At 38.5% G+C, this 22853-nt stretch overlaps 1 long non-coding RNA gene across 3 annotated transcripts in view; it reads left to right on the top strand.

The window, feature by feature from the left end:
- Nucleotides 1-3137: 3137 nt before the first annotated feature.
- The window catches only part of LOC137470977 (uncharacterized), a 40128-nt gene continuing 20412 nt past the window's right edge, over nt 3138-22853 (top strand). Inside the window, exons 1-5 of one of the 3 annotated variants that reach the window (XR_010997334.1) lie at nt 3138-3623; nt 12809-12920; nt 13000-13126; nt 13269-13289; nt 13822-14016. This is a non-coding gene — a long non-coding RNA (uncharacterized lncRNA). The remainder of the gene's footprint in view (nt 3624-12808; nt 12921-12999; nt 13127-13268; nt 13290-13821; nt 14017-22853) is intronic. The other 2 variants (XR_010997333.1, XR_010997335.1) reach the window with 2 other exon arrangements.

Raw genomic sequence — 22853 nt, 5'->3', positions numbered from 1 at the left:
GAGTGAGTACTTCTCTTTACACTGTATGCTGGGAACAACTCAATAAAATTAGATTTTTAGACTTTATATTTCATAACTGAAACCCATAAACCTAAACTTAGTTATAGAAAATGCATCAGTTTTGGTATAAAATTGAACATAAGGCTTCAAGCTACAGTTCTGATTTTAACTATCCTTTGACCCAAATCCTAAACCAAGAATTCACAGCAGACATTGGTTACTAATCACAAACACTGCTCCTGTCTAATGGAGAATCAAACAATGAGGGAAACCATGACCTAAAAGAGAATATAATTGAGTGTCCTGAATATGCACAAGACTTCTTATAATCATCTGAGGTGTTATGGAATTAAGAAATAAACAGAACACCCAATAATTTGAATTTCCCAAACTTAATCCCAAAGTAATGCTAACTGCAATCATACCCAAAGTAAGAAGTATTTTTTTTTTTTAATATATGTACATTAGACCTTATGAGCGCCAGCCCCTTCTCCAATTCCTTAGACCAGCTTCCTTTGCTCACTTTCTTTGGGTAGGGAAGGGGACAAATTCTGCCTCAAAAGATTTAGTAGCATCTCATTTTCTTTGACAAATGCTGTTGCATTGACTTTTTCATGTCAAAGAGCGTGTTGAACAGAAACTTCATTACTGCCTGACAGCAATGATCGTGTGTGTTATTCTGAGCAATGGGGATAAAAAGCACTTAAAATGAGAGAGAAATCAATAATTTGCGAGGCTGAGGGTTGCCTCCCTATTTGGCAAACCCTGACTCCATTAAATACCCCCTTTTAAACACTCATTTGTGGGTTGCAGTTTAAATTACTGTTACTTTTGTAGTGTAAAGTCATAGTCAACCATTGGTTGCTCCTTGTTGCCTTTCAATCAATAATTTAAAAGCACTTTGAAAGCATTAATTGATATCAGGGTTAAGCAGTTGTGATAATGAATGTTGTCACTCGTAACAAAGAAACCTGTTATGCCATCAGATCTTATAGCTACCTCAGATTCTTCTCTCTTTCATTTATATTTACTGCTTATCTATCTTTTTTTTTTTGAGATTTCAAGGGAAATGGTCACAGGGAGAGAAAACTCTGATTATTTGAAAAACAGCCTTCTGATGGACCTGAAGGAAGTCTTTCAAAAAGAACAAGATAATATTAAGCAGTTTATAGCATGCAGATAGGTTGTGCAAAGATTTTAAAGGAAGTTTCTTGCAAAAAAACCTAGAAACAGTCAGTATTGCCAGGTCAGATTGACCTATTTATCATTTTTCACATTTTTGTTATGAATATTACTACAAAATACCCAAACCAAATCCAGGACTCCAATGTCACCTTTTGTTTGCACTGATAATTAAAACTAAGCACACTTACAGACAGCCTGTGAAGCTAGAGAAACTTCCAAGTTAGGCATCAGTAAAAAAATAATAGCAAAACAATCCATAAACTGACATGAAATGTGTACAGGGTCTTTTAGGTTGCTTTCACCTGAGTAAAGGTATTACATGGATACCACACAGCAAATTACTGGTAGAAAAAGAAATATTAATTGCATGTTCCCCAGTGAAAGGATAAATCCCAAATACAGTTATAAATAATATTGAACACTAATAGTATATTGATATATCTTCTGTTATCTCCATAATCTACTATTCTTTTGACCATACATTTTTTGCGTAAATAAATACTGATTAGTGCCATCCTGATTTCTCAAAGTTTTCACGTGTTAGTGTGTTGGAAAATATTCTTCTGTTCAGATTGAGAAGAGATGAAATAATGAGGTTTTTATTCTTTTGATACAAGATTCCAGGTTTAGAAATGAACTTGAAGATTATGTTCTCTCAGCCATGGAAAGTAATTTGTCTTTTTGTGGAGCTGTATATGACAGAACTGCTTTTTTTGGGTTAGGCAGACATAGAGAAGTCTGATTTCAAATATATGATACCATAAATCCAGACTGTGGGAATATCATGCTGACCAGCTGGCACTTCATCTACTCCATTATTCAAAGCATTTTTCAAACCACTTGTAGGTGGTTATTTAACACTATACCTCATGTCAGCTTCTAGACTAAGAATTAGAAAGGTTGAGGTTGGAAGGGGCCTCTAGATATTGCCTAATCCAAACCCCTTTTTCAAGTAGAATCGCTGAGGGCTGGCTGCCCAAGACCATGTCCAGTCAGGTGTTGAGATCTCCACAGATATCTATGGATATGAATGCCTAAAAATACTTTACATATGTCATCTACTCCAGGGAAGGTTACTCCAAGTATGGTGGCAACCACCACACTGGGTGTCTGGCTTGTGGGATGTGTGCATTATGGATCAGAGGAAATGCAAACACTGTCCCTTTCAAATACAAGCCTCTATGGGACACTTTCCACCTTATCCTCCTGCCTTCAAGCAGAAGTATTTTTTCCTTCAGGGGTACTGCAGTTTCTATCAGAGTCAGGCATGACTCCAGGAAGTTTCTCTATGTGGAAGTCTTCTCTGAGTGTGGTCTAATCCATGGGACACCTTCAAATCTGAGACTGCTGACTGTCTGCACTCATAGCAGGAAGGGTACCATGAGACCCAGCACTGCAGCAACCTTCCTTCCTTTTTCTACTCCTGAGAAGGCTTTTTCTCCCCCTTTTTTGAGGTTACTTCAAGCAGTCACAAGGGCCCATGACTGTCCTTGGAAGGTCTCCCCATCCTCCTGGTGCAGGCTGTGGGGGGGACAGAAGGGGGCCAGAGGGTTTTGTGGGCAGTCTGAGGCTAGGCTGAATTCAGGCAGACTGTAAGATGAAATGCAGGTACCAGGGGTCCTGGCATGAAGGTCCAGCTTCCCCAGCACAGCATATCTACAGTTCTTACCATCTGGACTTTCTTACACAGGCACTTTCATCTGCCACCTGCTTCATGCCCCAGTTTCATTTCTGAGGTTGATCCCATCTGGTTTTAGCTCCTTTTTCTGCACTGTAGGAACATCACAACTCTCTAACCAGACACTATGCACATTTCTACATAGGCACCATCCATTCCCTTAGGAAGAGTAATATTATTTACAGTTAAAATGTTTTCTAATTTGTTGAATCACCAAGGAATAGCAAATGTGGAAAACAATGAGCATCATTACTCTCCCACTAAAACCACACCTTCCTTTACCAGGTCCCATTTACAGCTTTGGAAACATTAAAGTTTGAGTTGACCCTGCAGAGATAAGTGCGTGGTAGTATTGTGGTTATGCAGTTATCAGTGTTATGTTAATGCCCCAGTACAACAAAAAGCTGATTGACATTTTTATTGCTGTATTCACAGTTTTTTATTAACATGGAAAGAGGCAGTCCAGGAGCAATGAACAACATCCTTTTCTCACAGCCACTCTTTCAGAGCACTCAGCCATCTGCTGGCTTGTCTACCTGTGATAATCACTCCTCCTCCCTGCCAAATTTTGTGCTGCACCATGCATGACATTTCAAATGATTTGATGGACTAATTTGCATTTTTCAAATAATTTCACATGCCAATTAATTTCAGTCTATGGTTAATCTGCCCTTCCACAAGCAGCATTATGGAAAGACACTGATAAACGCAAACTTTGCCTGTTCTGAGTACATCAGAGAGGGAGGCCAGGGCTGCTGGGGTAAGTCTGTGGATAAGGGGGTTGGAGAGATATGCATGAGGGGTGTATGAACTTGGTTGTGATAGTAGCAGAGTATTCAGGAGTGTTATGCTTTGTGTGCATGGCTGTTAGGCAGCAGAGCAGGACAGGAGGATGCTGTAACCATGATGTGCTCTTTTCTGTGGTGCTGGCATGCCCGGGAGAGCTGAGGTAGCAACACAGGCTTTTCAGGCAGTGGAAACCGGGAGATTTGCTTTCCCCCCCAGCCCAGCCTTTGTCAAACCCATCCCTTTTACCTGTCCTGCCCATGTTTCAGCTGCTGCCCCGACTGCTGCCTGAGTCCCATGAAAGGCAGCAAAGGGCAGATGGGGGATCAGAAGACAGGTGTCCAGATGTAGCAGCTTCCGTCAGGAGCTGAGCAAAAATTAAAGGGCATAAAGCCTGAAGCATAACATCCCTGTCCCTAGACCTAAATTCAAATTAAACAAATGGTAAGTGAGAAAGGCAGAAAGACATCCCTTCCCCATTTTTCAATGTCATTTATACGATGGAATTGTAGATACTCAAATCAGTATGAACTGAACAACTCTGAGCTAAGCTATTATTAAGATATGTCCTCCTTCATAAAGAATACTTCCAAATGATGCAATTAAACCTTCTTATTATGAGTTTTCAACAGATTGAAATAGTAAATTGCACGTCCTGGGCAACCCCACCAGCCAAAATTCTCCAGCTTCAGATTCTGCAGATGTTCCAAAAGATTTCCTTTTCTCAGCAGCAACCCTGACCGACACCGTGTCTTCCACAGCACAGAATCACAGCCTCTCCTGATGCTGTGGGACAGATGGCAGGCTGTAGGGAAAGTTTCCCAAAAACGTTACAAGGGATTTGCAATGGGAAATACAATAATTAATGCACAAAATACTGCACTTCTCCAGTATCTACAAAGTCTTTGGGAAAGTTGTTGCTGTCTTTATTTTCTGTGATTATAAGCCTGCTCTCTACAAAGCTAATTTTCCAGGTTACCTAAACGCCTATTTTTATCCACTGTGTTAAAAAGTCTGGCTAAAAATTAAGGACATATTCTCAAGGTTGGCAGATTCAAAGTATGATGTAGTTTCTTTGTGGAATGAACTTCAATGTCCTTGCACATGCTATACTGATTGATTTTTATCAAGAACAATAAATTGCTTTTTTTATTTCATCAGTCCATCTGAAAAACAAGAAATGTTTTTTTGTGTGATGAAAAAGGAACTGTTTTATGAAAAAAATATTAGTTTATTAGTAGTCTTCCACATGTTCATTGGAGAAAAATGCCATAAACACAATCTACCATAAAGTTCTGAGAAAGCATCAACCTTGGCCTCTTTCATTTTTCTTCATTTTAAAAAAGAATTCAGCTGCACTTATTGACATATCTACACTGAGAGAAGTGGATATGTGAGGGTCTTTTATTCACACTGGGGTTTTTTGTCAGATATCCTATGCAAACAGTTAGTGGTTCTGACCACTTACAATATCTAACAACTTCCATACATCAGATGAGTGCCTGGAATCTTGAGCAATCATATCTGTAGCAATTTGTAGCGATCTCCCACAGTGAATTAAATCATGATAAATTTTTTTATTAACTTAATTTAGAGAAAAGCTGGAATCTTTCAATTTTTTCCTTAAGGGGAAACATACATGGTACTGCAGGTTAGAACAAGGATTTAAACATTAAGTGCTGGGTTTTAGGCTTTGAGGAGTGAGGTGAGGAGAAACCTGACTGTTCATAAATTAATCTGCTTCTATGAGACTAGTTTATCTCTCATAAAAATGTGAAGCCAAATGAGAAATCTCTTAAGGTATTGGACTAAGGCCAGTAGCCTCTAAGTAACATTTACAAGAAGTTGTCACCAAAATGTGACCTCCATCAATACCCTGAAGCCCCTTTAGTTCATATGAAGTCCCAATAGCAATTGCAAAAATTAATATTAATGTAAAGTGTGCAAGAACTTGGAGTGACGCCCACGGTATTTTTCTGGATTTCACACTCTTCATAATTTTTTTGAGAGGAAAGAAAATCATGAGACTCAAAGGTATGATACGTATACTCATTCAGAATATGAATGATGTTTACGAAATGTTCTTCTTACTAACAGAATAAACAGCCCTATTTAATGCCAAAGGGAATCTAAATCATTCTAATGACCTTTCCTGAGCTGCAGGAACCTGGGTCTTCTCCATCCCATCAAATATTGTAGCATATTTCTGTAATTATGCATGAGGAATATGTAAATGCAACTACTGTATGAAAGAAAAGGGAATATATGCTAAAAAAAGCTATTGAAAATGTTTCTGCATATTGCTACCAGAAAACTGTTAGGCTTTGGGGATAAGAGTAATAAATTGTGTTTGTTTCCTAGGCACTCACCGCGCCACACTGACGTTGTCACAGAGCCCTTTATAACCTGTAATGTATTCATCCTTACAACAATTCAGTGAGGCAAGAAAACCATCTCGCTCATTTCATACTGAATGGAAGCATGAGAAACAGAGAGAGAAACACCATTATTTACACAGAGTCACATGAGAACATTGTGCCTCAAAAAGATTCAAAGAGCAGTCTAGTTGCTCTCCCATCTTCCCTCTCTTATCAAGAAAACCACATTTCTTTTTCCAGTCATTAATACATTAATAGAATGTAAGCACAGACAGCAGCGGACCTTACATGGAGAACATATCAGTGTAATTGAGGGACTGGATTTTTTAGAAATTCTTCCTAAGGCTTCCTAAAGATTTTTTGGACCTTATGCAATCTCTGGGATTGCCAACTAGCATTGCTAAAACCACTGTCCCTCTGGTGTTTTGCAAATTATATGGTGAGGCTATCTGTACAATAGCAATCAGCCTGTCCTGTTAGGGACTCATTTTTTCTGAATACAGCTGGAATTGTGGTAGGACCAGATAGGGTGCAAAGGAATGAGGCTCAAAGGCAGAAACACAAATGTGGGTGGAAGGGTTGAAGACCTGAGTACTGAGCAAAACTGGGAACAAACAGACCAGTAATAGGAGGGTTAAAAATTGGAATAGATAGGGACAAAGCAGCAGAAAAAAATGAAGCAGCAGAGGAATGGTTCAGTGCAGAGGAAACCCTTGAGACAGCAAGAAGACCCTCTGCCAGGAGCAGGGAAAGATTCCAAGGAAGTAAGGAAAAAAAAGGCAAGAAAATGGGCTAAGTCCAGGCTATTAATGGACAGAAGAGCCCTCATTGAATATGATTGGAGAAAAAGAGGTTAGTATTGAAAACTTCTTTGATGGCAGGAGGTTGGTTGGATAAAGGGGCTTTCCAGAAGGCAAGAATGTCCTCTTCTCCTGTCGCTGGTTGCCTGTGAGGAGAAACTTACCCCCACATGGCTACAGCCTCCTTTCGGGTTGATGTAGAGAGTGAAAAGGTCACCTCCGAGCCTCCTTTTATCTCGAGGCTAAACAACCCCTGTACCCACAGCCACGCCTCACAAGACTTGTGCTCCAAGTGTTCCCCAGTTCTGTTGCCCTTCTCTGGACCAGCTCCAGCACCTCCGTGTCTTTCTTGCAGTGCAGAGGCCCAGAACTGGACAGGACTCAAGGTGTGACCTCACCAGTGCTGAGTACAGGAAGGCAATCTCTTCCTTGGTCCTGTTGGCCACATTATTCTTGATACAAGCCAGGATACCACTGGCCTTCTTTCCCCTGCTTTTAAACAAATCTCTTAATTTGCCATTCTTATTCCTCTTCTTTTTCTGTACTGTAAGATACCTTAACAATGACTTGGAGACTTCTTAGCTTTCTTAAGCTCATCCTAAGCCACTGCTCACATAATTTATTCTGCTCTTCTCATATAATTCAAACTCTATATTAAAGAAATCTGTTGAATAGCTTTGTAGAATGGCAAATATCATTGGTACCTCTGTGTTTGCATTTATTTGCGTTTAATATATGAAGGATGGTAGAAGTAAAGTTAATATTTAATATGTGTTTACCTACATATTTTTTAATAACTCACCATGATTGCTACCCTTCCTCCAGCACCTCTTCCCAATCCGCATGTGTTATGATTAGGTTTAATTTAAACCTGACAGAATCATCCTGCTGAGGTTCATATCCATACTTTGGAGACAGAATATGACTTTTACTGGTTTTAAAGTATCACACTTCTAGCCAGCTTTTGAGTTGTATGGACTTTTCAGATCTTCTGCCAATATTATTGGTGTATGTTCAACTTGCACCTAATGGAACATTTTTAGTGCAACTGTCTTACCATGAGCAGCTGTGGGCATGGCACTGCACTTCTGAAAACTGGGTATGTGTATTTTCTACCATTGTTCATCACCATCCACACCAAGATTGTATCTCTCTTCTGCTTTTTTTTTTTTGTGTGTGTCTTCCACAGTTTTTTTTGGAATATGACATGAACTTTCAGCCCTTTCTCTGAAAAAAAAAAAACAAACAACAATCTGATGTATCTATTTCCTAGAAATAGCTGTATACACAGTGCTGAACTTTATACTTAATTGATGAAAATAAGCGGGTGTTGTAGCCTCACTTTTACAAAACTTTAGTGTCTTGAACAAAATAGTTGCAAACAGATCTAACTAGAAATCTGATATTTCTAACCCTCTTTTCTTAACAGCACATGGGTATGTATCCATAAGACCTATGTAGATGTTTGCCTATGTGGGTGGAGAAGAGAAGTGAGATACTTATCAGGGAGGTACCTGATATTTCAAGTTTTACCCCTTCTTCTTTTACTATGGGGCAAGAATAGAGAGATTAACTTTTTATATTACTATAGACTTAAAAATAATTTCTTATATGGCTATAGCCAATATCTGAGGGTTAGGATTTTTATCCCTTGGTAGAACCCTACCTTCTCACTATTTAATGAGGCAATAAATTGGTTTGAAGGAGGTTCTTACCCCAACAAGTTTTCCATTCTCTCTATGAACAGCAGCAAACCAGAGCTTGAGTGCACTCATGATCAGCAGTGATTGTGAAACAGCCAAGGAGCTTTTAGAAATATGGATCCAAGGAGAAAATTCCTTTGTTCTGTGCTTCCACTGCAGTCAGTGATTATTATAAGAAAAAGTTATTTGGTCTTTGATTCCAACACAAGCTGTACCGAGGCATGAGGATTTTTGGAGAAACGCTATTACACTTCCTCACCCTGCTGTTTCCTTATTGATTGATGAATACTTTTTGAAAGCTATCACTATCAATATATCGTGTCTTCAACAAACCCTATGCAATCATTGCAGAGGTTTAGTATTTTAACTAGTGAGACATGAATGCCTAAATGAAAATAAAACAAAACAACAAACAAAGCAAACCAAATACAACACTGAAAAATTGAGTCCTGTATACAGGTTTGGGCACCACAATATAGAAAAGACATTAAGATATTGGGAAACATGCAAAGGAGGGCCACAAGGATGGTAAATCACCTTGAGGTGAAGCCATATGGCTGAGGTCACTTGGTCTGTTGGGTGTGGCAGCAGCTCTCTGGTCACAGAGAGCAACAGACAGCATTCCCAGGCATTGTTCTGGGAAAGGCTGTGAGAAGATAAGAGAAAAGAATGATAAACAATTCTTATCTTAACTTGCTGCACCTGTGTTGTGAACATGTGGAATGTGTTATGGGGATATGTTTACTAAAAGGGTGGCTTCTTAATTAGCCAATGGTGATGGTGTTTTAATTAAAGGACCAATCAGGTCCACCTGTAGCAAGTTAGGGTATAAAAAGCATGGGTTTCTAATAAAGAAAATCAGCCTTCTGTAAAGGCTTTGGGAGTCTATGTGTCTTATTACCCGGTCCTGACCCGTTGTGATGATAGTTGGAGCTGGAGGAGACTGAAGGGAGAGCACATCAGAGCCTTCAACTTCCTTGTGAGGCAAAGAGGAGGAGCAGGCACTGATATCTTCAGTCTGGGGACCAGTGACAGGATTTGAGAGAATGGCCTGAAGTTGTGTCAGGGGAGGGTTAGGCTGGGTATTGGAAAGATGTTCTTCACCTCAAGGATGGTTGGACACTGGAACAGGCTCCCCATGGAAGTGGTCCCAGCACCAAGCCTGACAGAATCCAAGGGTTTGGACAATGCTCTCAGCTCATGATGTGACTTTTAGAGTGTACACAGGTTTAGGAGTTGGACTTGATTATCCTTGAGGGTCCCTTCCAACTCAGCTTATTTTGTGAGTCTCTGATTCTTTATGAATGTCTCTCATGTCTTTGTCAATCCCTTTAATCAACTCATATTGCTGGACTCACCCTGTGTGCACGGAGCTAAGTCTTGGAATGCCATTAAGTGATGAACTGGGACCTGGTCTTGCAGGCCTGTGCTGTGTTCACATGAGTTCCTCTGAAAACAGGAAATTTCTGCCTGCTTACACATGGTCAATTGCAGGACTTGTAATAGCCCTGATCTTTCCAGGTGTTAATTTCTATTCTGAGGAGTAAAAAAAAAAAAAAAAAACACCAAACAAACCAAAACCAAAGCTATTTCTTACCTTGATACTTGACACCAGAACATTTGAGGTAAGATTGTGTTTTGGAGAGTGTGCATGATCATGTATTCAGTCACTGTTTGAGATGTCTCCAAGCATCTGGGTGCTACCAGCATGGAAGTCAATAACAAATAATTCAGTAAGACAAAATAGCAAGTTCATAACGGTAGACTATTCTCAAGTGGAAAAAACTTGTGGTTTATTGGCATATTACACTGCAAAACAGTCTTGCATTTGCTACTTTCTGATTGACATGGAATTGTTTTCTGAGTGCAAATTGAAATTAATTAAGTCCTACTTACAAAAAGCACACTGGAACATGTCTTGCAAGGGCCTTTGCCTGCACTTTATCATGTGCAAATATTTAGAAATCTGATCACAGTTGAAGCATCTGATAACCTCTGTCTCAGCCTCTTAAGTGTACCTTTTTTTCCCGCCCTTTAGAACAAATATGGAAACATAGAATTGAGTCATATAATCATAAGAGTTGGAAATGGCCTCTAAGATCATTGAAACCAGCCACTAACCCAGCCCCACCATATTTACCACTAAACTATGTCCCTAGGTGCCACAGCTACATGCCTTTTGAACACTTCTAAGGTGATATACCCATCAAAAAATTCAAGGTTAAATAACCATACAATTTAAATTAGTTTTTTTTTTCCATGATCTTGCCATCTCCGTGGAGCTAGTGGCAGCTGACAGCATGATTAGTAGGTTATGCACAGTTTTGATTAGCACCAAGTATATTTTAATAGATAAGTCAGAAGCATTCTGGAAATGTTTGTTGATGAAGATAATTGGGAATATAAATTCAAGCATGAATAGAGACAACATGTGATTATCAAAAGTATGTTTCATGTACTCAATTTTAAATTATTCCATGCACTCTTGTAAAACTAATCACAAACAAACATTGTTTAGACTGAAGCTGCTCAAATGATCTGTGACTCCAGAGTATTTACAATACAGTTCACCTTCTAGCTGAGGAAATGTCATTGAAAATGCCAAGTGAAACTGAAAGCTTAATAGTTTTGATATACTGGTAGTATTAATTTCTAGCGTTTTCCCACTATTGTCTTTTCGAGTGATACCATCCCACCTTCATCCTTTAGTCTTCCAGTGCATTTTCAGTTCTTGCAAGGAAGAGCAGTTGCAACTCCTTGTTTTTCTATGATGTTGGTTTTGGCTCACAGAGCTTGGCAGCATTTGCAGTGCATTGCTTCTGAGGGCACTGTTAGTCCTGAGAGTATTGTCTTGGTTGGGATGTTACAGGGTAGGATGCTGATTCCCTGTTCAGTCCTGAATTTCACAAAATGCAGGATCCTTCTTCTACAATCTTTCACATCTGTTAGTTGTCAATAGATATTCTCTAAACAGCCTCCTTCTGCAGGCGTGGACACCAGTAAGTTCCACTTCCAAATCTACTTCCAGGTCAATGACTTACTGTCACAGATACAGCTAGCATTCTTTTCACAAATGCACTAATTGTTTTACAGGGTGACCGGACAGAAGTGGCAAACAACAAATATATTGTTAAGCCAGTCACAAAACCCTGAGCAAATTTGTTTGAAAAAGTGGAAGTAAACTGAGTCCTGATTGGAATTTCCCCCCAGTTTGAGCAAGGGCTTAAACTATGACAAAGTTATTTTCATTATTACTTATTTTGTGTTCCTCTATTTTGGCAGCAAGGTAACTTCAGTTCCCAAAGGCATTGTGTGCCCAGCAGCCTTACTTTCACTTGGTTGTCTGGTCACCTCAGAGGCACAATCATGTGCATACCAAAATAAGTAGTTAAGCCTTCTAATAAAGATTCTGGATTAGGTTTAGAGAATTGATACGTGTCACTTTTGGGGACTCTGTCTGAACTTTTGATGGACAGATTTTTTAATACTTCATGCCTTAAGCAATTTGTTCCCTTTTACTTGTTTTAATCTTTTGAACCACAAAATCCTTTTCAACGCTGATTATCTCATACCCTCTTATTTGAATACAATATAAAAAAGATAATTGGACAGATTTCCCCTCCCCGAATTAAAGCAACTCACAAAACAAATCTGATTTTGGAGCAATACATCAATGGTTGCTAGCAAGTTCAGAACATAAGGAATGATCTATACAAATTTTGTGACTTGCTTGTTTTCTTCTGGTTTGCTTTTTTGTTTATTTTAATTTATTCAGAATTGTTAAATATCATGTTGAAGGAACTAAATTTACTTGGGTGCCAAAAAAAAAGAAGGGAAAAGTCATATAGTTAGGATGTGGTTTTTGTCATTGTGTAATGCGTTTACTAATGCTCCCTTTAATAACACTAGTTCCAGCTGATCTTTCAGACCTGATCCTATGTGTGGACTCTGCTTGATGCTTCTCTCACTTACATGACTGCAAAGCAGCACAGATATCTGTAAAGTCAATAAAAATTTGAAAGTCTCAAAGTGAGAGTAAAAGTAAAATCATTCCCTTATTCTCAGCAGTGTATTTGTTTAAACACCCTGGAGAAAAGCCACGAGACATTTCACACTCTCACAAGCCTGTCATTAATACAGATCCTGAGGCTGTTGATACCTCAGTAAAGTATTTTCAGCTGTTTATAGCACCAGCATCATTTCATTTGAGAAGAAAGAATGTTCTAGTCTCAGTAAATATATTGGTTTATTGTGATCTCTGTTTTCATATATTTATAGGAACTGCATAATGGAAAACCTTCCTAGAGGTAAAATAGAAAACTAAGAAATGAGCTTTTTAAAATCACCAATCAAAATGAAAAACAGCTTCAGTGAAGGAGGATGAGAGCAGGTATTTATTATACAACATTTTTGTCTGACTTATGAAGTGACATTGCAGATCTATAATATTTTTTCAATTTCTTTTCCAGTCAGAGCTCAAGTTTGCTGATGACATAGATCTTCCTTTCCCTCTCATAAAATACAAAAGATAGTGGACTTAAATGTCCATCTTTGTAATTGCAACTGGACAGGAATTTTTTTAGGATCACTCAGCTGGTGGGGGACCATTTTCAGCAGTTTAGCAGGCAGAATGCTAGTGGGGTGGGAAGGATGGGCAAAAAGGCAGACTGTCCCAAAAAGACCTGCCTCCTCATCTCCTTGTGGCACTGAGTGGCAAAGGAGCCTGTGTTCTTGCCAGGGAGCCTCTGGGACAAAACAAGTGGGTGCCCTGAGCCAGACAGGGCACCTGGCCAGAAGCCAGACCAGAGGCAGTAGGGACACAAACAGCATAAGGGATGCATAGATACATAAATTAATGTGCTTTAGTGAGGATTTAATTACCATGGAGCTTTGCTCTGAATAAAAGCCTCAAAATGGATAGAAGGTCATTTTAACCATTTTGAAATGGTTAAAAAATTAAGTGAAACTATTAATCAGAACATCTTTGACTTTTAGTGGGAGCAGCTACCTAGAAATTTTGAAAAATAGGGACATTTGGTGATGTTCACTTGGTGAGCATTTGCATCTGATTCAAATTTCGTCCATAGATAAATAGCCACAGGGTTTCTTTCCTCTGTGGCTGATGTCACTAAAGATCAATTGAGATATCTGGAGATGTCAGCTGAGGCATCCACATACAAGCAATTGCAGCACCTTCCAGCACCTGAAACAGAGTTATGAGAGGCCTGGAGAGGGACTTTTTACAGTGTCATGCAGTGGTAGGACAAGGGGTGGTGGCTTCAAACTGAAAGAGAGTAGATTGGATATTAGGAAAAAATACTTTACTGTGATGGTGGTGAGGCGAAGGAACAGATTGCCCACAGAAGTTGTGGATGCCCAGTCCCTGGAATTGCCCAAAGCCAAGCTGGATGGGTCTTTGAGCAACCCAGTCCAGTGGAAGGTGTCCCTGTCCATGGCAGGGAGGTTGGAACTAGAAGATCTTAAAGGTCTCTTCTTACCTAAACCATTGTATGAGTCCATAAATGCATAGTCAGTGCACCTGTTAACAGCAAGGCAGTGGTGTGGCTCCCATTTTGCTCTTCCATCATTTTATGCTGCTGACTTTTAATGTTTACTCTTTATTCACGTTTATGGGATTTTTTCTGCATTTTTCAACGTGGGACTATCATGCATGGTTAGGGCCTCATCCATGTTTTGGGTGACACAGTTATGAGGGGGAGTCATAACCAGTTTGTCTTATATAACATAACATGGCATCTTAAAGCTTTTCACGTTTCCTAATATTGTAGTTATTCACAGCAGGATCCTGGTTGCAGCAGGATTTTTGTTGAAATCCATTAAATCAAATATGATTTAAATAACTTTCTTAGCTCTCTCCGTGGCTTTGATTGCTTTTGTCACCATAATACTATTCAAAATGTGAGCAATAATGGCAAAAGCAAAATCCTGGAAAGAGAAGCTTAGTAGAAAGGGAAATTGAGGGTAAAGGGTACTGCCTAGATCAGTGATTCTACTTATTAATAACCACAGGAAACCCAGAAAATACAAATGTGGCATACATAACTAAGCTGAAGCCTGACATGAGAGCTGTCTCACTTCAGATTGGGCAGTTCTGTGTCCATGTAACTAACTTCACATATTCAGGGTATGCCAAATAAGATTCGTATCCTTTAAAGCAAAAAGTGATAGGCTACATCATTGGATACAGAGATAATATTAGGTACTGATAAAAGGTGATTTGAGTCCACCAGAAGTTCTTCACAGAATTCTTTGTGTTCTTCTCCTTCTCTGTTAGTGTAGGGCTGAAAACAATTTTCTCTTGACTATTTAATTCTCCTGTCAGGGTAGGCTTGCAGGTCTGCTAATTCATAAACCAGTAAGTCTGATTTATGGTGCATGACTTTACCAGTGCAAGATGGAAGAATGGAGAGGTTCTTTATATTATATATTATACTAGAATAAAAAATCTTACAAGCAGAGTCAACACTCTTCCTCTGCAATTTTTGTCATCTCTTGCACTGGTAAGTTTACCTGCTGTTTACAGAGCACATAAAGTTGCCTGAAAAATGGATCAAAAGTAGAATTCTCATAATAAAACATTTCTTTTGCATAATGTTCATGTAGAATTAATAACTATGACAAAATAACACAGCCTTTTATTTTCTAAGTATAATGAGATCACTCTTACTGCTGATATTTGGGTCAGTGAATATTGCATTGTTCATACAATGAAAAAATCCCAGAAGTTCTTAGTAAACAACCAGTCTGACATCCTGCTCTATACAGATCACAGAATTTCAAGCAAAAATTTGTCTCAAGCATCTTGTGTCTCACTGAGTTACAAGGCATTGTCTGGAAGAGATCTGCATATTTTAGCCACCTTCTCCTAGTGCCATATTAAAAAGTGTCTAGTGCTCAAAAGTAGTTAATAAATAATATTACTGAAGAACTGAGTTTTAGAAGTCTGAGGCTGACTTAACTTCTGAATAAACTGCAGACAGCTGGCAGAACCAGAAAGACAAAATTTCTAAAGTGAATTAGACACTAAATACTAACTGCTCATTGTAGCTCTAATTTAGTGTGGGAATATGGAAATTCTTTGCCCAGAGTGCAGAAACAGTGAGAACTAGTCTTACTTGTGGCACCTTGAAGGTCAAAGAGACATGTACCCTAAAAGTCATAATTGCTTCTGATAAAAAAAGAATTTTTAAATAGTAATGTCTACTGAATAATGGATTTTCGATGCAGAGGGTTGTGGCACCAGATTTGCATCAAGATTTGAGGTGGATCTGCTTGTATTTCAGTTATAAACATACATGAAAATCCTTCTCAAAGACTTCATAACAGTAAAGAGAACTTAAAATTTGACTAAAATGCCATTGATAAAATAATAATCTACTGCTATTACAGTACAAGATAGAGGATTAAGCTGCAGGCAGTGGAAATCCACATCACTGATGGTTTCTAATGAACATCTGAGAAAGGTGCTGCCCCTCTGCTGAAGCCAGGAGAAGTCTTAGTTAAATCCAGTTGAAAAAATTATGGAGTTTAATCCAAAAAGTACACAGGATTGTAAACACAGGAGTGTAAACAAAGCCAGTCGGAGAAGTAAAATACCCTATGTGCTAAACTGAAGAGGGAATAATCATAAAGCAATACGAGTAGAAGCATCATTAATATTTCTAATCTTGAGGGAATGAAACACAGAAGAGAGGTGATTAAAAAGATGCAGATTGATCATTCCCGAAACCTTAGGGATAATAAGTACTATTGCTGCAAAAAAGCTAAATACTTAGCCTACACATTTTGGAGTTTTGAATGATGTCAAAGGTGAGGAGTTTGAAGAGTTAATCTTTATGGTTTAAAATAGATATGGTGGTAATAATAATAATAATAAATTGAATTGTTAATCTGCAGTGCTGACCAACAGCTTTTTTCTGTCTAATGAACATTTCTTTCAGAGAGAATTTAGCCATGAACTTCATTTAGCAGTGAACTTATTTAGCAATGAATCTCATTGAGAGACATCTTATTTCAGAAAATATGTATCACATCACTTTTCAATTAATTTCTCTTCAGTTTTGATTACTTTGATTTCTTCCGGTGAAAGAAAAAAAAAAATCCAGGAGAACCTACAGTCCTATATCCCAGCTATAGCTTTGGGAAGCAGAAAACATGCTTTTCTTGTATCTTTCTCCTACTGGTATCATGTGACATTATTGACAGCCGAAGCCTACTTGACTATATTGAATGTTTTGGATTTATGTTTATTTCCAGTTATCACAGAAAGGTAAAGGCAAAACCCCTTCCTTATTGTTTCCAACGTAGTTCCAGCTGGACATGAAGATTCTGGTCGTACCTTCAAACTGTCCTTCCAGCTGATGAAACTGTTTTGCTTACCAGTAATAACATACAATGGACACAAACCAGTGCTACATTTGAGGTATCACCTCAAACCTTGCTTCAACTCATTCCTCCTTCCTATTCCTCCTTCCTCATTCTGATCAGCAGTCAAACAGAAAATCCCAGAAACTGAAATCCCAATTTCTTTCTAATAGTCTTGTCCATATGGAGAGCTGTTGGAGTCAGAGAGGGATATGGAAGAAATTGCATTAATCAGAATAGAAAATTTCAGTGTTTTCCTTTGACAGCCCTCTAGGGATACGTTCCAAGGCTTACTAGGAGTATGAAAAACACCTACAAATTTTATTTCCATTTTTCTAGAAATGAACTAGAAAAAATGTATAAGAATGTCACTTTATTTTCTGTGTACTTCTCTCTTCTATGTAATTTTAATTCTTTATTCCCTATTGCAGATGGTCTTGAATCAAAGTACACCTCATCTGTTTCTCTTGATGTTACTGCTACATAGATATTATATAAGCTTGATCTAAACCAAGATGTTGTAGATATTACCTGGGGAGAAGAAAAAGAAGTAGTAGTATATTGTCCTAGAGAATAATGGAATATAATAAACAAATCCTACTAAAAAATTCTAATGACTAAATACCCAGAATGAAAAACTGAGATCCCATGCCACTTTATGGTTAAACAAATTCCAGATAATTTTTTTGAAACTACTGTATATTTTGTTCAGATATCACAGTTTAACAAAATTTTAAAACACAGCATTCTCATCTGGCACCAGATGTTCACTGCTTCTGAAAAATCTCATTTATTCTGCTTATGCAAAAGCCTGTCTCATAAAATATGTATGTCCTTTCAATGTTAACTTGATATGTACAGTCTCCAGTGAAGGCTTCAAATCAGTTCTGAGTGTTCCTGTGTGCTGTACAGGTTGCTTTCCCAGTAAGGACGGTCACCTGAGAAGGGAATAAGTGGCTACAAGACTTTCACAGTGAAATACATCACTAAGCTGAACAGCAGGAGAAAATATAGCTAAGGCAAATGTTTCAGCAGAAGGAACTCCAATTATACTCTCCAGAGGTGATTTTAGAGGTGACCCATACCATAACTTACAAATAAAATTCAGAGTTTACACAGAATAGCTACCCATTTAAAAAAATAAAAGTATGTCCATTGCTATCACAAAAAAAAAAAAACAAAGCTCACCTGGGGAGCATGACCCCGGGGGAGCAAGAGCTCCAGACACAGTAGTGGAGCAATCCTTCATTACATCAGCTGAGGACTTGATTCCTGAGACCTCATGGTGTTTTAGATATTGGAGAATCACTGGATTCCAGCAGAATGGCTCAGCCTTTCCTGTGGGCAGAACGTTACAGCTGAGATGCACAGCTGGCAGATGAACAAAAGGAAATTATGCCAGTCATGTTGTGGGTGACCAGTGTGCCTCAGCAATTTCTTTTGCCAAGTGCTGGGTTTTCCCTGACAACTGTGTCCTCACAGACAGATAGTATATTAGTACATCACATACTCCTCAAGAGAGTGAACATGAGACTCCTCTGACCCTAGAAAATATTTCACAAATGTTGTCACATAGCCATAAACTATACTCGGGACTTGATCTGCTTGAAGAATTTTTGTGTAACAAGAAGTTTTTTAAAAGGACTTTGCTTCTTCTCTGGTAAGTCAAGCAGCCCTCTGACCCTTCCCTTTAGAGGGAGAAGCAGTGTTGCCAACTCTCCAAGTCTTTCAGCAACAGAGTTACTCTGTGTGTTATGTTGGTGACAGGTAGAAGAGGATTTTTTCTTATCAGGCAGCAACTTACTTCTAATTATAAAACAACTTTTTGGATAATTTGATTTCTTTCAGTTTGTCTAGGTTTGCAAACTAATTTCCTTCAGATTTCCAGCACTTTTTATTACATAGGCAATAAATCATAAAAACTGTTCATTTAATGGGGCTTTGAAGTAAACAAATAATTACAAGGGTGATGCATTCTGCAGAGATACATAAATTCTAAAATAAATTCTAACTCTGCATTTGCACGAAGTCTGTCCCAAATTCTAAGGAAAATCTTCATTGCATGATTACCCATTTTTATAGAATCATAGAACATACTTAGCTGGAAAGGATTCATCAGTATCATTGAGTCTAATTCAGCATCCTGATGCAAAAGCCTGACCTTGCCTATAATTATACCAGTGAAATTTCAACCAAGATAAATTATTCGGTGTTCTGTGGTATCCTAATATCCAACTATTTCAAGGCTTGGAATTGCCCATCCCACTATTCACACAATTGTTTTGCAACTTTAGCACCAGGCTGGTTTTAAACACCCTTTCCCTACCTGGAATTTATTCCATTTATGCTTCTCCATTTCACACTCTCCAGCTCACCTCACCTAAATGATACTGGATGCCCTCCCATAACAGTGATCCCAAAGGATTTAATCAGATTACAAAAAAGAAATATTAATTTGGAAACCACATCAGAAGGAGGAGCAGTATGGAGGTATCAGACAGAACTCTGAGAAACAGGATCTGCTGGGTGGCTGGCTAGAGTTGGGCACATATGAAAAGTTTTAAGGTGAATTTAACTGCAGCATCCGCCAGACATACATTCTGTTTTGAACAGCAAAAGAGATTAATTTTCTTGTTATCTATTCTCCTAATTATTCCAGTTCATTGAGCAAACTCCACATTTAAGGATCTCCTCGAGATTAATGAGAGTACGTTCAGTGAAATAGTAGCTCTGGCCTGGGGGTACCATAGCTACATTACCATCAAGTTCCACCAGGGCTTGTTATTTTCTTAACAGTTCAATTTATTCTGGGCACAGCACAACTCTGCTTTTACTCCTGCTTTTAGCTCCATGAATAACTTGGCTGTCTGTCAGCATTACTGGACTGCAAAATGCAAACAGACCTTAAGCTTTTCCCACAATTCTGCTGCCTTCTTATTAAGATATGCGAACAGAGAAATCCACCTTTTCCTTCCCTCACAACTCCTCCTTCACTACAGAAAAATGACTGTATGGTTTCCTCTTAATGTATCTCCACCTTCTCCACTTCCCTTCATCTGCTGAACACTGCATGGCCTGGGCTGTGCTCACTTTGTGCACAAAGCAGACCATCACAGCTTGAGAAACGTCACAGATCATTCCTGGGCACAGAATAAGGAAGCCATAATGAGGCAGGATGGAATAAATGCAATAGGTGGAGATGCTTCAGGAGGACAGATATCAACGAATAATTAAACTGCTCCAAATCACCTACATTTGTAGCCAATTTCTATGCACTGAACTTACTGGGCCCCTTAGGAAACTGGTGTTATGAGACTAAAATTTATCCTTTGTCAATACCCCTTCAGTAAGGCAATGTATCACCTTTTGCCTTGAATACTTGTATTTTATATGGATACCTTTCTTCACAGAATTCTGTTCTAATTCTTGCATGGTCAACCGTGAAACAAGACTACTATTGACAGACCTCAAATCTCCTTGGCACATCATTCAGAACCCTTGGACATAGTTTTGTAATCAGCTGGGGTGGAAGCCAGCTCTAACTAAATAAAAGATTAGCTGTTGGCAATTGTCTCTCTAATTTGAAATCTCTTGCTAAATTTCAGTCTGTTGTGCTTTTGTTTTGCTGAGCCTTCCAGCCTAGCTGCTACATTTCTCAGACGATGAGGCAGAGAGAATTTCTTTTGATCTATTGAGCAAAAGTTAATCTTGAAATTAAAAAAAAGGAAACAACAAAAGACAAAAAAATTGAGTTTTTTTTTTTTTCTGGAGCACGGAGAAAACATCTTATAAATGTTTTAACTTATGTCTTTATATGTCAGCAAATCTAGCAGTAGGAAATTACTCCCCACACGGCTGCAAGCATGCAAGGCAGCAGTTATGTAAACTCCAAGTCTTATTTAGGTAATTGGCAAAAAGGAGTAGTTACAGAATTCCCCAGCAAATACTTCTTCACTGGAAAGTCCAGAATAACCCAGTTTAAATTCCATATACTTTCTTTCAGAGGGCATCTTCTGAGCTGTTGGGCCCTCACAGTTCTGTTCAGTTCAGAGGAAAAAGGGAGGCAAACACACATAATGCAGCAGCACTGCAGATGTCAGCGTGATGGCCGCACCATCTCTAGCAATTGTTACCAAGGCTGAGCTCATCTTCAGTCAAATCACAATACCAGACAGTATGTGCATCTCTCAGTCTCCCTGCTACCCTGACTGCAGCTTAAATGCATGACCTTACACCACCTTTTCCACAAGCTAAGCAAACACTTTTCATCTCGTAGCAGGCTCAATATAATGATGTCTGCAGGTCCTGTGACTGCAGAGGTAGCTTGCTGCACCCACTCAGTCACTCTATGGTCACTTGTCTGTATCAAATGGCTTATCTGCACAGTAAATATTTTCTGGAGCAGTGGTTTCTCATTGACTTTCTGCATGAACACCTTTGTAAAGATTGTCTGTATATTTGATCTAATTTAAAATTAAATGAGGTTACAGCAATATGGATTATATTATATGAATTATAGCAGATCAGCCTAATTTTTAAAAAGGTACTTCTAGCTTAAAAACATTGAAACATAGACTCAGAAACCATTCTTCTTCAAATGCTGCTCAGAGAGTGACTGTCATCACTGCTCACCTTCCACTGCTCATCTGAAAAATAAAGGTACATGTTATGTTAGTGAGAAAACTCATACTTTAAAAAAAACCAACTAATTTTTCTCATTAACGTAACTCATACTAGTGAGAAAAACCTATTCTCCTTATACTAACCCTATTACAAGAATTTCTCTATATAGAAAAATTTGAACAGAGAAATCACTCCTTGTTTAGTCAATAGGGCTCATACCATAATAAGGATTTTGCTTGGGAGTCTAGTTCAAAAATTAACAGCATGATGTTCCTATGGAACTTTTTCTGCAGAGGAAACACAAAGCTACTGTACCTCCCTCATATAATGTATATATCAGTTTATGTCCTTCTTTTAAGTGACATGAGAGTTTTTGAAGTATAGTCAGCACAGCAATGTGTACAGAGATGTTTATGCACACTGCCTGCCTTGCAGGTGTGAATTATAGGTTATTGGCTTTTGCTCTGATGGAGCATTTACAGCTGTTCCTTGTGGTACTAATAGTTGAGACTAGATTCCCTGCAGGAACCATGATAAACAACAACAACAAGTGAGAGTAGGACCATCAATTTGATATTTAGGTAAGAGGGAGATTTGAGTGGTGCCATATCCTGGCATATGATGGAAAAATAATTTAACCATTTCCGAAGACTGATGGTTGCTCAAACAGACAAGGGAGGAGTAGAAAACACATGCAGAGACTCAGACTGTTCTTTCTTCACACCATTCCTCATAATCTGTCCTATGTCTTCAGTGAAATTTAGTAGAATCCTTCTTTTCTGGCAGAGGTTTGTGAGTTGTAACAATATAGTCCTCGGGACTTTGGCACTGTAATTTGCTGCTGTGACAGTCACAGGGATATTATAAAATAAGCTCCTATAAGGTCTCCATGCCTCTGCACAAGAGGCAGTGAAAGAAAGGGGCAAGAAGTTATATATGAAATTTAGGAGAAAAAATTATTTTTCTTTCAAATCATCAGTAAAATAGGTTTTGATGCTGTTCCAGCTAAAATCTGTGGGAGTTTTGTCACTGATATCAACAGGAGTAGAATCAAGCACAGTTTTTTATGGAGATTATTATGCAAAAACAAGAGATGTGAACAGCAAAACAACTCTATAATCCCTTATGAAAAATCCTTTCCTGTCTCTTGAATGTATTGGCTGTTGTTGACACTTTCCTACATGAAAAAGAGAAGGGCTAAACATCAGAAAAAGATGATATTGTTTGTAATCTCTAAAGGATATCATCTGCTTTCAGTAAGACAGATTTGACTGTTCTCCTCAGTTGAGGAAGTTGGATGGTCCCAGAAGGGCTT

Source organism: Anomalospiza imberbis, chromosome 3 (assembly GCF_031753505.1).
Source record: "Anomalospiza imberbis isolate Cuckoo-Finch-1a 21T00152 chromosome 3, ASM3175350v1, whole genome shotgun sequence".
Taxonomy (NCBI): Eukaryota; Metazoa; Chordata; class Aves; order Passeriformes; family Viduidae; genus Anomalospiza; species Anomalospiza imberbis.
The sequence above is the reverse complement of the archived record's forward strand: the minus strand, read 5'-3'. Positions and strand labels throughout refer to the sequence as shown.